This window comes from Dermacentor andersoni, chromosome 3 (assembly GCF_023375885.2).
Source record: "Dermacentor andersoni chromosome 3, qqDerAnde1_hic_scaffold, whole genome shotgun sequence".
Classification (NCBI taxonomy): domain Eukaryota; kingdom Metazoa; phylum Arthropoda; class Arachnida; order Ixodida; family Ixodidae; genus Dermacentor; species Dermacentor andersoni.
Window position 1 is genome coordinate 63006071 of NC_092816.1, and position 16546 is coordinate 63022616.

The window sequence follows — 16546 nt, forward strand, 5'->3', positions numbered from 1 at the left end:
CGGCAGCCTCGAGCACACTTTCTTTACCGCCCACGAACCATCGTGACTTCTACCCTATTGCTCTTGGTAAGGTGCTCAGATGAACTAACCATTGCCTATGTTGAATGAAATAACTATATCTTTTCTTGTTATATTTGTTCGAAGTAATTCTTTCTTTTTATACTTTCAGAAAGCGTGTTAGTATCTGGTATTCTACTTTGTATTCGAAGTTTCGACTTTTCGAACGTTAGAATTCGAATAAGAATATGTCACTGTACAATTACCCCCAGAGCATAGAATACCTTCTCGCAAACGTCCACCCTACCTCCATGGCGAACGGTTTGCCGTCGACGGTGTGTTCAGAGCCATAGGTGTTGTCGAGACCAATGTGGAAGTGCAGATCATGCAGCAGAAACCTGCCGGGCAGACCTGATCCACTTCCGCTAGGCTGGATAGCTCCCAGAGGTTGGACCCTCACTGCGAAACACAATGAAAGGCACACAAAGAAAGACGAAAGAATTATCCCTTCAGATTCACTCAGGAAAAGTGCGCGTACGTGAATCGAATGTGCACAAAAATCACAGCGTGCGATTCAAATTGTGAGGTCGCATTCCCGAGCATTTCTTACGAAGAACTGTTCGCGATCACTCGGAATTTTCATTATCACTTCCCCACCAGATCGAGATCATGATTGTCCGCTAAATAGCACGAGTAAGAGAACGAACAGTGAGAATAAACGATGGGCTATACGGACGCGAGCTCACCCGTCTCTCGTTATCGCGTTGTCTTCCGCGTCTCAGTATGTGAAACACAGCGCATCCAAGTTCGTGCTCAGCAGGCCATAAAAGGTCAACTGAGGCTCTAACCGTGTTCACTTATGCGCCGCTAGTACAACGCGCACTCCGCTGTCGATATTCTTGCGCACAGTCCAGCTACATCCTACTCGTAAAAGTTTAACTGTCGCTGCAATTGATTCTGCACTGGGGAATCTCCTCCGCAAGTATCCCCCGACATTTCACCTGTAAAGCGTGCACCACCGCACACACAAGTGTGCTGCAACAAAAACAAATAAAATGCGAGGGAGCGTTTTGTAGCGCAGATGTTTCGAAAGGCACGTTCAAAAACAAAGTAGTAATTGCAAATCCCCAATTTTAAAGCTAATAGCTTCTTTAAGTACCGTGTGCACTTTATTTTGCTGGTTTGTAATTTTTTAGAGAGAGAAAGAGAGAGAGAAAGAGGAATGCCAGAGCACCGACGACACCTCTCCCGCCGCCGCCACTATCGCCCTCTCCCTCTTTGGCAGCTGCTGAAGAGGGCTCCGGTGGCAGGAGTCTGAGGTTACCTTCTAGGCAGCGCCCCTTGAGACAACATGGGCATAATTAATCAGCTTGTATGGACGTTATACTACCACTACTGGTGTGGCACGAGATACGACGTTGTCGGCAGAATTGCGCAATGAAGCAACAAACGCTACCTAAATTATCTTCACTGCAACAAAGATATACACACTTTCAAGCACATCCTTCCTTTATTCCTTTATTCGTCCGCCATTCCCCTAGCCATTCGCTTCGTAAGTCCTATAACTATTCATATACTTAAGAAACACGTCTTGTTATATTTCGAAATATGCTTTAAATAAGTTGTATAGAATGTACACCCAAACTTGCCCTCACCCAAGAAGAGTTAGAGCGGCGAAGGTGCCGTGTCGCGCGCGCAAGAACGCCTCCGGGAGGCCTCCGTGTCCTCGAAAGCGAACGTTCGCGTTCCGCTATTGGCTTACATTGCTTCCCTGGTGTTACGTTAGCTTTAAAAATTGGCTCAGTTACGGTGACGGGAGCCCCAGCTACCACACATGCGTAACTGTGCGCTTCGCACCAGCATGTGCATAAAGAAGACGGGTACGCACATGTCGCGCTGAGCAATTGTTAGGATTCATCGACGCCTGTATAAAACGCATGGACCCCTTGCGATACACATCGTCTCAGAGAGGATGATGGACAGGAAAGGCTTCAGTATGAGCACGGCCAGCCAAGCGTGTGGGTCGCTGCTTCTTTCCGCGGCTCTCCTATCGAACGTCCCTCTGAGAACTCAGAAACGACATGCCTTCAGTCATTTCCGAAGCTCCCCGTAGACCTGTTGTCTGAATTTACCGGCAAGCTGATTAGCCAAAAGCATGGTGAAGCTCAGCTTAAAGATGGCGTCACCTCCAGGCAAAAAAATGTTAGGTGGAATGCGTCATGCCAGAAAACGTGCTTTTTTCTAAGCATCTCCTGGAAGCTGCCAAATGCTCACTGATGCGAATTCAGCAACTAAAGAAGTGCAACTGAGCGCATTATTTCTCAAATTCCGCTTTCCTATTTTTCACAGTACCCAGATGTGCTTAACCTAAGCAGCAAAGCTTCAGCTGCGTGGCCATTCGTGGAATGACAGACAACAACACAACAACACGGCGCTTCCACTTGGCACTTGAGGTTGCGACAACTCTACGTTCCGCTGATTGTATCCTGTCGCCTTACGCAGGTTTCCTGCAAATTCGTCGCAGTATAACCACCAGCTGGTGGCCCCACAGCACCAAGTGGCCACAGATAAGCTTGTGTGCCCATCACGAAGATAAAGCATAAGTGGCTGTCAGACCACCAAGTGAGTGTTGTTGTTGTTGTTGTTGTTTTTGTCGTCGTCGTCGTCGTCGTCGTCGTCGTCGTCGTCGTCGTCGTCGTTGTTGTTGTTGTTGTTGTTGTTGTTGTTGTTGTTGTTGTTGTTGTTGTGGTGGTGGTGGTGGTGGTGGTGGTGGTGGTGGTGGTGGTGGTCCGAAAAGTTTACGAACCCACGACCTTTGTGGCAATTAAGGCAAAGTTAATTAAGGTATACTTAATTAATACAGAGTTAATTAGGGCAATCTAACCCACAACAGTTGGTGCTTATTAAGGCGAAGTTAATTAAGGTAGATTTAATTATCAAAGTTTATTTAACACATCGTTAATTAGGGTAGGGCTAATTAGGACACTCGAACCCATGGCATTTGGTGGGAATCGGGCCCTCGACCTTTAGTGAAGTCGAAGCCACGACCTTGTGTTGTGCGCACATTGTGACGAACAAAGTTGGTCACGCCGTAGCGCTTCTGCTGACGAGCCGTTCGAGTCACGTGACTCCGCCAGTGGCACCACCGGACGTCGCCGTGCTTCTGCTGACGTGGCCTTAATGCTGTCGCATTCATCTACGAAGTGATAACTAAGTGTCTCTTAAATTTTCGCTCGTTAGTTATATTTTGTCCTTTCTGATGTTAGTAAAACTTCATTTCGCGCAGGCGTTCTCCCAATGGGCCTCGAACAAGGCAAAGTAAAACCTGTATTTAAGAAGAGAGAACGAAACACTTTCTCTGTCACCCGATAATCACCTTCCTATTTTTTAGCAAAGGAATTTACAGGCTCATTGTTATTCGCCTAATGAACTGCCTAACAAAATTTAGCCTCTTGGTACCTAACCTGTTCAGTTTCCGCGGTAAATTTGAACATTTTGACACCTAAGGAATTTGGTTTGGCCCATTGACTTACCAACAAAATTAGCACGAATAATATTTGCTGACCGCATAAAACAGTTTATTCATAATGGCCTAGGAGCAAGGGCTGTATTCATTGATTTAATTAAAGCTATTGACACAATCAACCCTGCCATACTGCATGCTAAACTTGAATCCTTGAGAATTTGCTGGCCTGCTTGTAGAGCTCTGCGAAGGTATCTTACTGACAGTACCCCAAGTTGTTAGCTATAGAGGTGCTTTAGCTTGTTCAAGAACATCTAACTGGGACGCGTTCCACAAGCACCTATTTCGGGTCCTCTTCTGTTGTTCGTTTATGTCAGTGATTTACCATCATCGCTTAATTTTTGTAATAGCATCCTCTATGCCAACGACACAATCATTTTCACAGTGATCAAGATATCAAGCCAATACTAACGCCGACGTCGCGAATGTTGTTTCACGGTGTAACAATTACTTCTTAAAAGTAAACCCTTTTAACTCCGTTAAAATACAATACTCAAGTAAAATCAGTTACTAAGAAGATTGCTTATGGCATCCGCGTACTCACTTGAACAAGGCACTGTTTCTAGCAGCGTATTCCAAAATCACTTTACTGCACTTTCATCAACAGTCTCGTGTCCTACTGTTTTTCATCGTTATGCAACACGTATCTCACACCTATCCTTCCTGATTCACCTTCAGATCCGGGCAGTCCGAATAATCACGCATAAATCATACATGTCTTCTGCACCTCCCATTTACCGCAATCTTAAGATTCTACCGCTAACGTTGAACATTTTGACACCTGAGCAATTAGGTTTGGCCCGCTGACTTACCAACAAAATTAGCGCGAAACGCTGAGCCGCGAGGGGCAGCTTTTTCTGCATGCCCCTCGCGTCATGTACTGATGCAAATAAGCATCATTGTCACTGTCATTGTCATTATCACCTTCACATTACTGCAATCTTGAGACTCTAGTTCTAACCTTCACATTCCAAGTTCAGTTCGGTCTCTTATTGTTTAGAAACCGTAACGGTGAATTTTCCGCGCGGCTGCTTACCCCAGTGCAACATTACAATACGAATAACACACGTTTTTCAGAACAGCCTCTTACTGCCAAAATTAAACACAAGCTACAGTAATATGGCAGCTTTCTTTTCAGCAATTTCATTTCGGAATTCTCTGCTGTCGAACACTAAATCATACCCATCGCGATACCGTTTTCGGCGCCTTCTAAAACAGGTTTTACTTACAACGTAGGTTACTTCATTTTGTGTTAGTAATGTGAAATTCTGCTTCACTGTTCTTCTCAATTGTTGTTCGTGAATTATTGCTTGCCTATAAAATTTTTGCTGTGTTGCTTTGTGCACTCTCGATTTTATACAGTCATTATTTTACTGATTAAATATTTTAATGACTGTACAAACATGCCTAATCCACAGTAGATATTATTCTTGGTCATTCCTGCGTCGTCTTAAACAACCTGGTGTTTTGGTTATCTGCTTCTAATATGCTTATTTGTATTTTTTTTAACGTCAAAGTTTTAAACCTTAGTTTCCATTCGTATCGGTCTGTATTTTACACATGTTCTAACCAAAGATACCCTTGGCAGTTATTTTACTTTGGGACCTCCTTCAGTGTTACGTTTACATTGTAACAATAAAAATGTAATAACGCTTGAATAAACACTATCAGAATGCAATAATGAATACCAATTATTTAATTTTTAATATGTATCATCAATAAGTATTACCAGCTGGTATGATTGGTGAACAGGGACGGCATTCACCAGCCTCCCCCAAGGAAGTTGGCGCGCAGATATGCAATCAGAGTAACAAATATATGTGTGCAAATGCTCAGATCGAGTAGGAGGACATCGAGTCACTCACGGACGGCATTTCTGTCGTTCACTTCGTACTGGGAGAACGGGACGTCGTAGCCGTGCATGTTCAGGTCGGCCCCGGCTCTCTCCAGCCTTTGACCACGACCGGGTGTGCAAAGCCCGATGGGTGACTGCCACTTTCCCGTGCACGGGTTGAGCTTGAAAGCTTCCCGCGTACTGCTCCGAGAATACCCTGCGCCAGTGAAAGCTGTCTTAGCGAACGGGAAAAGTTGAAACGTGAAAGTCCATAAGCGAACAACAGTGTATTCTTTCCGGTTCTCTGATCGCCTGTGTATTCGTCCCTAGTGGTGAACGTCAGTGCGTGCGTGAGTGCGTGCTCACGTGCACGTATGCACACTTTTAGTTCTCCTGGATCTTTTAAGCAAAGACACTTAGCGAAGCCATCGGGAGAGATAAAATACCCTTTCAAAACGCCGTTCGCGCGTACGGCTGAGCGATAACGTTGGAAACCGTCTCTTCACTCAGGGCTCTCGACTTGAAAGTACTCGTCTCTAAGAAGCCTAACTGTGCATCCGCGCACTTTAACCTTGAAGGGTGGTCGTAGTCGTAGACGATCCACGCGAAATTTGTGTCACCATCTTTCCAGCGCCAGAACGGTAGCCCCTTCTCGTGCACCTGCGTCGGCAACGACAGGTCATTACTTGAAAGTTGGACAAACGGTTCATATTTTAAATTAAAGCTACGCGCTACTTCTTTACTTGGGAGGCAGCACCAACGCGCGGAACAGCTTAGCTCGGTATCCATAGAAAATATAAACCGGCACCAGCAACGTTCGAATTACGTCCCTCCGTGTATTCCTTAGAAAAATCTGATAAAACAAATTACGCGCAAGCATCTTCTCTAAAAACATCAGAACCAGGTTACTCAAAACTTGGGCCTCGCTTTAAGTTACCATGGCATGGTGTAAAACGTCAGCCGTATACGTTTTTCTAGATGCAACGTTTCCTTACTACTGCAGGAATATCCTTTGTTGACAATTGGCAATGTCATTTTCTTATCTGCAACAACGATTCCATATATACTCATTGCTTTAAAGCAAAACTAACAAATCCGCTTTGATAATAGCAACACGACAAACACAATCATTATAATTTAGAATGACACGCAAGCGCTGCCTAATCTAGCCACCGCGATTGTCTAGTCGACATCCTTCTGGCACGCGAGTAGGGTTTTGTCAAGTCGGAACTCGTAATAAACAGAAGCACGGAAGTTAACACGCGCGAACCCAGAGCTATACAACGAAATTTTAATGTAAGAAGATGCTGTGAAGGTTGCCTGTGCGACAGTCAGAGCAACGTAACTGCCTATAACGTTTGATTGGTATATCGACGACTACGAATCAGAGATGCGCAGCGACCTCGGGCGTGTCCAGTTTTCATTAAAGGCAAATGAAATAGACATGCGAGTACGTACGCGAGTATTATTGTTGAAAGCATGGCCCCGTAATCTTTAGACGTCCAGGGCGAATTTTGGTCAAGAACAACAAAACACGCGTGGGCGTGGAATGCGGCGACGACGAAACTGTGCCTTTCGACGCGCGCGCATTGTTGATGGTGGTAATGATAATGATGAGTAAAGACAATGGCCCATACACACTTTGGGTGATAGGCCCAGAATCAGCTCGTAGTAAGAAACCGAGAAGGCCTCTTCCGGAAATCTCCAATTGCTCCTGTTTTGCATCAGCTGATTCCATCTTACGATGTGCTCGGCCAGCATAACTTTGCACGATGATGATAGAAAAGAAAGGAACGACAATACCATTCGCTACCAACTGAATTTTATTTAGCGGGACTATGGCCATCTTAACCTGCAAATTCCGCAGTTTCATCACACCACTTAGTTCTCTGCCGCCATAAACTGCGATGCCCTTGCCTTGCCACCCCTTCTGTAACGTTAATGAACCACCGTTTATCTAGCCTACGCATTACATGGTATTCCCAACCACTCTTCCTCTTCTTAATGTCGACTAGAATATCGGCTGGAAATCCTGCTTTGCAACATTGGCCTACATTTATCGGTGCCTAATGTGATCCAATGTTTTGGAGCCTCCATTATTGGGTTCAGTCACAGAAATGTTTGCTTGCCAATCCAGAATTACCTAATTGAAACCAATTGATTACCACGTTAGACTCATCGTCCTCCTTCCCCACCATAGCTTTCCTTTATTTATTATCTATTATTATATGTTTTATACACAGTTTTCTTCCGATTGTTCTTTTTTTCCCACACACAAGAAGTTTACTTTTTAAGCTCGAACGTTCAAATTGTTAACTCCCTTTTTTTTATACACCTAATTTAACGACCCGATTCACGTCCAATCCCCCACTGTGTGTATGTGCCACAGCCACTCAGGACAACAACTACTACTACACCAGTTTGTTCTCTCAACCACGCCGTTTTCTTCCTGTCTCCTTAACATTAAGCCTATCATTTCTCATTCCATCGCTCGTTGCGCGCTCCCTATGTTTTCCTAAAGCTTCTTTGTCAACTTCCAAGTTTCTGACCCATACGTTAGTACCGGTACAATGAAATAATTGTGGACTTTTCTATCAAGGATTGTAGCAAGCTGTCCGTCATGATTAGGTAATGCCTGCTATTTGTGGTCCAACACATTTTTATTCTTCTCTAAATATTATTAATCAGGGTCTCCAGTCAGCCGTCACAAGAGCATAAGAAGATAATTAGATGTAAGAAAGGCATATCGAAGCATTTATGCACAAGTCACAGAAATATAGGGTAGAAAGGAGAAAGAAATTAATTGGAGATGTGGAGGGAAGTCACTAAAATAATAACTTTAACATGATGGTCCTTTACGAATGCTAATCTTCTTATAAATGGCTGACGGCTCGCGTCTTCTTCTTCTAATTTCGTGAGGCCCCTTTCACATGTGCAAACGGCCCATGAGCGACATTTAGCGCAGCGCGACAAGTTATGAGTTGATAGTTGTAGAAGGATGGTCGCAGCAGACGCCAGGCGAAGTGTTGCCGAAGAAAGCTGGCCCCTACCTGATGACTTCACGTCCTTCCCATTTGCGCCTGAAGCACCAGAAACACTAACTTCGCAACGTGTGCCTAAGAGTTCTGTACTACAGCAGCCGTTCACTTCTGTTAGTACAAATTATCTACGACGCATTAGCCAAGTAAACGCTAAGCAGCCATAAAGGTGGCAGATCTGTCTGCATTAATTATAAGTGCCCATCGGAAAGCCCACATAGTCACCCCAGAGGCAGTGGATAGTGTACCAGAATGCGCGAATATTTCGCCGTCGTCACCTTCGCCTTCAGTGACGGCTTCTAGAAACCTCAAAAACAAGCCACGGGCTAGAATATATTTCCTGCCCAATGTGGGTGGTTGTCTAAGTGTTGTCCTTTATTCACAGCGACAGTTGTCAGGGTACTTCACAGTGTGCTTCAGCCATGTTTGATAACATTTAAACCAAATATTGTAATCGTGCCGTTTAGCAAAAATATTCCGAAATGAAATGTCTGTCTGAACCGTGGCTTCGCTTCTGGGTCCTTGACCGTGTGAAACATCGTGCCGCCATCATCCCGCTATCGTTGGCTGTCATCGTCAGCTCTCATCGTCGCTGTTGTCGCGCCATTATCGGTGTCGTCGTCATGTTCTAGCGGGCCGTGGTCGCCGGCCGTCACCGCATGCCCGTGTGTATGAGTGTGTGTCTCTCTGTGTTTGTCGTGAGAGATACACAAAAAGAAAGGAAACGGTGAAACATGTCGTCATCGTACTGTGCCTTCTCTCACTTTTTTCTCGCACACAGCTCGCGTAAGCACAGCGCTTAACCGCCTTTGCTTTGTCAACCGCACCGCACCGCTATAAATTGCGGACTTCCCCCCTCCCTCGCATTCCCAGAGAGGAGACTGCGGAAACGTGCGTCGAGTCGCCAAGGGCGATCTGTGTTGAGCGCGCGGAGTATTTCGAGCAAGGTAACGGTGCAGATCTTTTCTGCCCCCTCCCCCCCCTCCCCCCGGCTTCTCTTCTCCACTCTGACCTTCCGGCCTATCTCTCTCCTAACTTGTCATCAGCACGGACGATCTCTGGTGACCCTGCAGTTCCTTGCCGTTGTAGTGCCGTTCTCCATCGCTCGCCTTGACGGCCGACGCATTCGAGCAGCTGGGGCTCTTACGAGTACACTGATACAGAACACGTGAGCTCACTTTGGGGGAACGCAGCCAAAAGGCACGGTTCAACAAGCGCTTAATTTAGCCCAATGGCGTCTGTCGTGTATTAAGTGGACTGGCATCTCGAGTAACAAGGCACGTAGAGCTAGACAGTAGCACGCTGTGGAGAGCACACAGGAAGTGCCGTCGGAGCTGGAGCGGAGTCCACGGGGCGGGCTCTGTAACTCCAGATCGTACTCACCAATGAGTCGACAGCGAGGTTCTAACGCTAAGGAAAACGTGGCACAGTACTGCGTGTATTTCTGCTGCCACGCTCCTGATCAGTTAAGGCGAAGCTGCCGCTTCTGCTGCAGAGCATAAATAGCTGTGCAACAATGTAAACAAAACTACGCCTGTTTTCAGGCTACTCTTGAAAGTCTTGCTTTTGTAGGAGCAGGGACGTGTTATGCAAATACATATATTACGCTGTACAAGCATATATAGCCAGGTTCATTGCTAAAGGACATACCTAATTATTATTCTAACCGACTTCACAGGAAGAAAAATATACTTGACATAACGCGTTAAGTAGTCTTCATGCGTAAAAAAAATTACTGCTTACGCCTTAATGCAAAAAAAAAAACTAAGCTGTAATCAAACCTGGACTGCTACTTTGGTGTTCCCTTTAACAAGACACCTTACTGTAAAACGCTATGCAACTGTAAACAGTGTTGCGAATGCGTATACAACGCCATACATTCACTTCCATGCAAATAACCAGATGCAACGACACAGTTGACTATGCAAATAGGAAAGCAAATCCACATGCGCTGCTGTGTTTCCCTCCCACTGTACCTGTCACATTCTCTACACGCAAGAAATAAGATCTCAGCGCAGATAACTAACGCCTCCTGAACTCAACGGCTCGAAACTATCACCCATGGATTCATCTATCAAAGAGCGCTCCGAGGTGCATGGACCAATACCGAAATCAGTGCAATACCGGTACATTGACTGATGCCGCAGTCATTGCCAATTAGCGTTAGACATGAACTCACAACACAATCACCCTACCTCGCCCATAAAGTTTGACTACATTGGCTTCGCCAACGCAAAACTTTATCTGCGTGAAGGCGGGTGGATTTTCCCGGACAGTAGCTCGCTATATGACAAAGCGTACCCGCCCTGCATACGAGTGACAAAGAAAACACCACCTTCAAGTTCCATAACAAAGAAGATATTAGGCAATCCCCTGCACTGTTTAACGGGTGAGCTGATTCCCGCATATTCCCTCGCCAACATATGAAACAACGCTTTAGAAGAAATTTCTGGCTTATCAGTAATTCAGTGCTGGCTTTCAAAATGCGCAGGACAGTGCAATTTATTTCCAAGAACTACAAGCCACTGCACGGGTTTCCGAAAGCCTTTATTCACCCTACCTTACGCCTTCTGTGGCACAATAATATTGTCGTACCGCTCTACGCTGTCCGGCTCCGTAGTACCATAGGAGGCAGAAAGAGGAGTCACCTGTCACAAAGCGCACTCATGTTGCGAACATGAAAGGCCCACGAAAAGAGCTGCGATTAAACACTCCATCAGACTAAGGGAAACCTTCTGGGGTGATAAACCTTTAAAACCTAAGCTATGAAAAACATTACCGTTTGCTCCCAGCAAAGGACTCTTATTCGCGGATTCTTTCAAGGTTTCAGCGCGCCCGTCTAGCCCGTTAGCGGCGTCATAGCGAACTGTTTGCGAAAGACAAGACGCTTGCCCTGCTGTTACCGAAGCGCTTGGGAAAATGGCAGCACAGGAATGCACGCTCCGTGCACCGGCCAACCGGAACATTAATCACCCCGAGTCGTTGAACCTTCTCGCTCTGCTGCAGCCTCCCGTTAAGATTTTTGTTTAGTCAGAATTACACGCCCGACTGGAAAATCGGGGTGCGTCGCGGGTCTTTGTATAGCTCTAAGAAGCCCTCGGGTTGCTTGCCAAGTCACCCGGGGCAGCTGTCTGCGCCTTTGACGTCGTCCCGGGCGAAAAAAAAAAAGAAGGACGCTTTGAAACCGTGTCAATGGGTCGGCCATGCGTCACAGGCGTATACGTAGACGTATGCTGTCGCCCGTAGCTCGTCACGTCAATGGTTCATGGACGGCCACCATGGCTTCGACGTTTTCACCGAGGCAACAGGGCCCGCATAACGAAAAGCCATTCCGTTCTGATTTCGTTCCAATCTCCTCACGTCAAATTTACGTGGACACCGACGCACGCATGGGGCGGTGACCCGCAGCGTCGTTTGAACGGTCCCATTAAACGTTCTCTTCCTTTATAAGAGGTCACTTTTGTTTGATTTAAAAGCGGGTGGCATTGCCTGCCTTCACAGATCTTTCTTATCTAACTGGCTGGCAGGAGGTGAGGAGGGCGCCTAATTGGAGAGGGTTTCAATGGGTCCGAGAGCTACGAATTCGATTTATTTCATGTTTGTTCGAAACATGGGGAGATGGAAGAAAAAGCTGCGGAACAGCAGCGTGACAAGCTTCCACCCCCCTTGTTTACATAAGCAACCGCAGCTTATACAATATACATATACAGATATTAGCATATACAGATATTATACAGATATTATCAGCATACACGCACGCACACACGCGCGTTTTGATGGATATCTTATACATCACTAAAAAATGGTGAAAAACAATTTTTGTAAAATATATACAAGTACGAAACGTAGTGCAAGTATGCATGATTGAAAATACTCCAAAGATTTGAAAGAACAGCCGTTATAAAATCAAACAGAAGAATTAACAGGTACACAGAGCATACAAATCAAACCTGAGAACTTTCCATAAAAGGTAGTGGATAGGTAGTACATTTGTTGCATTTGAGAAAGAAAAAAGAAAAAAAAAGAAGGAATTACTTTTTATCAACGCTATTTCTAAACAACTAAAGGAATAAATCTATGAATTCTGTTTTCGAAATGCTCATCATATCAATTTCTTTGCGAAAAAAATAATTTAATACACTTGGTACTGTGTGTCATAACATTTGTTCACCGTAATTAGGGCGGCTATGATGGACTTCCCAGTGCTCAGGATGTCTAATTGTATAATAATGGGTATTCGTTTGCAAGTTTGCCAGATTAGTTATGAGATTAATGCCTTGTTTCTTTTCATCTCCTAATTTTTTACAAAGGTGATAGTTATACAAGTTTCCTATGTTAATTAGTCTAAACTTTCTAAGCAAGCTGTCTGCTGAGTAGTCTGGTGGAGAATTTGCAATAATCCGGATTACTTTATTTTGCACTACCGTCAGTTTCCTGACGTTTGTTGAGGTTATCTTGCCCCACACTAAAAAGCAGTAATTTATGCGCGATAAGAATAGTGAATGATAAATGAGCAGTCTTGTGCTTACAGGAAATAGGTCTCGATGCCCGTAGATTAATCCTATAGTGCGAGCTAGGATCGTGATAACATGATTAGTGTGCGAGTCCCAGAGCATGTGCTCTGATAAAATTACGCCTAGAGTTTTAAATTCTGTCACAATTTCTATCGGCTGACACTGTATTTGAAGAAGATTATTTGGAACAATGTCTCTGCCCTTCGCTCTGAAAACGACTGCTTTAGTTTTTTGGGTATTAATAACCAATCGTGAAGTTTACTTAAAGTGCTGTTTGCGCGATTAACAAGTTTTTCGTAATCGTCACCCTCGAAAAACAGGCTGGTGTCATCTGCGTAGATCAGGAATTTCGTATCACCATCAATGTTAGCAATGTCATTTATGTAAATATTAAATAAATACGGTCCCAAAATACTGCCCTGAGGAACACCAAACAAAGTAGATTTAAATGTGGAAGTGCTGTTGTTTACTGAAACGGACTGCATGCGAGTACTAAGGTATGATTCCAATAACTTCAAGGCAACACCACGAATTCCGTAGGATTCTAATTTTGTCAGCAAAATACCTCGGTTAAGAGAATCGAATGCCTTTGTAAAGTCTATAAATACTCCCAGTACGTATCGTTTTTCTTCAAGTTTTTTTAGAATGAACTCTTTTTGATGAAGCAGGAGAAGTTCTTTGTAACATTGTTTCCTAAAACCGTATTGACAGTCAGTCAGGATGTTATGTTTATCTGTAAATAAAACCAGACGTGAATGGATGGCATTTTCAAGTACTTTAGAAAAAATTGGTAATATAGAAATGGGTCTGTAATTTGCTAAATTATTTTTTTTCACCTTTTTTGTGTAGAACACAAACCTTTGCGCACTGTAGCTGTGCTGGAAATACTCCACTTGACAGACAAAGATTGAAGATGTGGGCAAGTGAGACAACAATAATGTCAGCGATGTATTTAATCGGGCGGACTTGAATGTCAAATATATCACTGGAGCTAGTATTTCTTAATTTCATGATAATGGAGAAAACTTCCGTTTCCGAAACTGGACTCAAATAAATGGTCTCAAGACAACTGCCAGTCAAGTATTGGGTACAGTCTCCTGATGATGCAGGAAAGTTCAAGTTTCAAGCTAGCGCAGTGAAAGTGGATAACCGGATGAGGAGGCTGGTATGGGTGCCTGCGATTGGTCAGCTTCCCCTTGCTTGGCTTGCTGTGGCTGGTCGAAAATTGGGACTGCGTGCAACGAGGAGTTAAAAATTCCGCTAAGTCGGGTCCTCAGGAAAGAATATTAGGCAGAGTGATGTGTACTTACCGAAAGGGATCGACAACGTTGTATTGGCACGCAATTCCTTTTTTTATTATGCGCAAGTATTGTACTCGGAGCTGCCATTTTTGCCGGCAGCTCCGGGTAACCAGTGCTAGAGCTTTAGGCGGGCAGCCATCTTCTATTCCATTCGGAACGGGGCAGTCTCCGGAGATAGTATTGCATTTATAGTGCGTACGTGTCCCTTTTACGTGGTGAGTTTTGACGGTTTTGTGACATCGTGTGACAGAGAAGCGAAGTGGGCGCAGCCCGAAGTTTTTTTTTTTTACCAATGTCCGAGGGCTAATGACAAAAAAGGCGCAGAATTAGAAAGGACAGCAGTGAAAGCCCCCTCAGCAGTGACCGCTGTAGCTATTCTAAACTTGGCTGTGGTTCATAGGGTGGCATATCCGAGTGGGCCGAGCCACTTTTACTGTGATATTCATTTCGATTGCTTTGTTCAAGTTTCTTGACGTGTGTCGCAAGTATCATGGGGCTCTTTATCTGAATGTGACATAACATGACTCTGGCTTTGAAGAGAACGCAGCAAGGAAGAAGTCGTAAACAAGCACACTCACGCGGTTTATTGTTTGCTTAATGTGGAGCTGCTTGTTTTTTTGGAACGAGCGGCCCGCCCGCCGTGTTGAATAAGACCCTTTGTTAGCGCCTTGACTTAAACAAAAAGCGAGCGCTCCACTGCCCCACTAACCCGCCCACTCATATTCTTCCTGAGCCAGTCGTCATGTGCAACCATTTCTAAACACCATAAGAAATGAACTAACTAAATAAAAAAACATAAAACTCGCCTATCAATGACTGCCGATGTCAATCACTGCAGGGGTGTCTGACGAACACTCGCATCATCATCGTCATCATAAGCATAAGGCATCACCATAAGCATGGGTATCGTCATCATAATGACCAATATTATGGACATCACCATCATCATATATCGTAACCATTGTGACAACATCATCATAGACATCATCAGGAGCACCGATAAGCAACGCAGTTTCTCTGACACATAGTGTGCACCTTTACGAGTGTTAGAGCTCCACCTGTGGGGCCCTAGCCCCTGCTTCGAGGCAATGAAGTAGTATTCAGCGAATTCGATGGGAGTAAAGAAAGAAAAATTATCTCACAATTTTAAAAAGAAGGTTTACACATGCTGCGCCGAGTTCTTGAATGCTCCGCACGCTCGTGCCTACTTGCTTCGTAAGTGCACAGCACCACGGAACCATTAAAATACGTTAAGGCAAAACCAGCTACAAGAATAACAAGGATAATTATGGCTACATGCACTTGTTCTTCGTGCGCCTTATTTCTATGCAAAACAGATGTGCATGTGATTCAGCTCGCACTGATGGACAGGGGACAGGAGCTGCTGGGAACATATGGGTCCCGTAACTAGGGAACCACATCGTCTGGTGCCTGCGTGCACCACCGATTTATTTCGGGCCCAGTAAATGTTGCCTCATCATCATCATTGAAAAAAAAGTTGTATTGAGTAGTTGTAAGGTTGACGTTATGCTTTCCAATTTCAGTGCGGTGAGATTAAATCGGAAACAACGCCTCTAGCGAAGAGTATGTTGCTCCTACCTAATATTACAACGAAAATGTTCTTTTTCTCTTCTATGATATGCACATTAAGTTTCATTTACCACATGTATGTTAGCGATGACTCATCTTGATTCTTTTATAGCTCAATCAAAAAAGTCAATCTTAAACGTTCTCAACATTCGCTTTCTTCATAAGCTAGACTTTAACACAGCCAAGTTACGCAATCTCCGTGAAGTTGTCGCTGGTGACATCACGAACTAACACGTGCCCGACTAAGAAATAAAAACTAGGCCTTACGGCCAAGTCACGCCGCTTTCACGTTCAGAAACGTCCACCGCGTCAGAGAGTCGTACGGAGCGCCTGGTCGCCGACCTCACTCTCGGGGACCCGACGGCAAAGGCGAGGGCAGTGGCTCTTTTTCGTGCACCTTGCAGGCGTTCGCGTTGCGCGTAGGCGCGAAATAAAGATGACAACTGGTCAAAAAGTGCTCAGTACTTCGTCACATCAGCGGCGCCCTATGGTGCTGGCGGGCAAGGGCACCGCCAGCAGCGGTGGCGAAGGTGGTTACATCGTAGGCTGGCCGGCGGAGGTGGGGCAAGCACTGTACAGCGGCGCAAGAGCCGCACAAACAAATAATCACAAAAAAAAACAAGAGGAGGCAGGCGAGTGATGCACCCAGCCTCACAAAACCACGCGTGCAACAGCCGGGGGGAGGGGGGGGGGGTGCTGCTGCGCGGCTTCTCTTTTTACCGCACGCGAGCGAGCAGCCGGCGTCTATT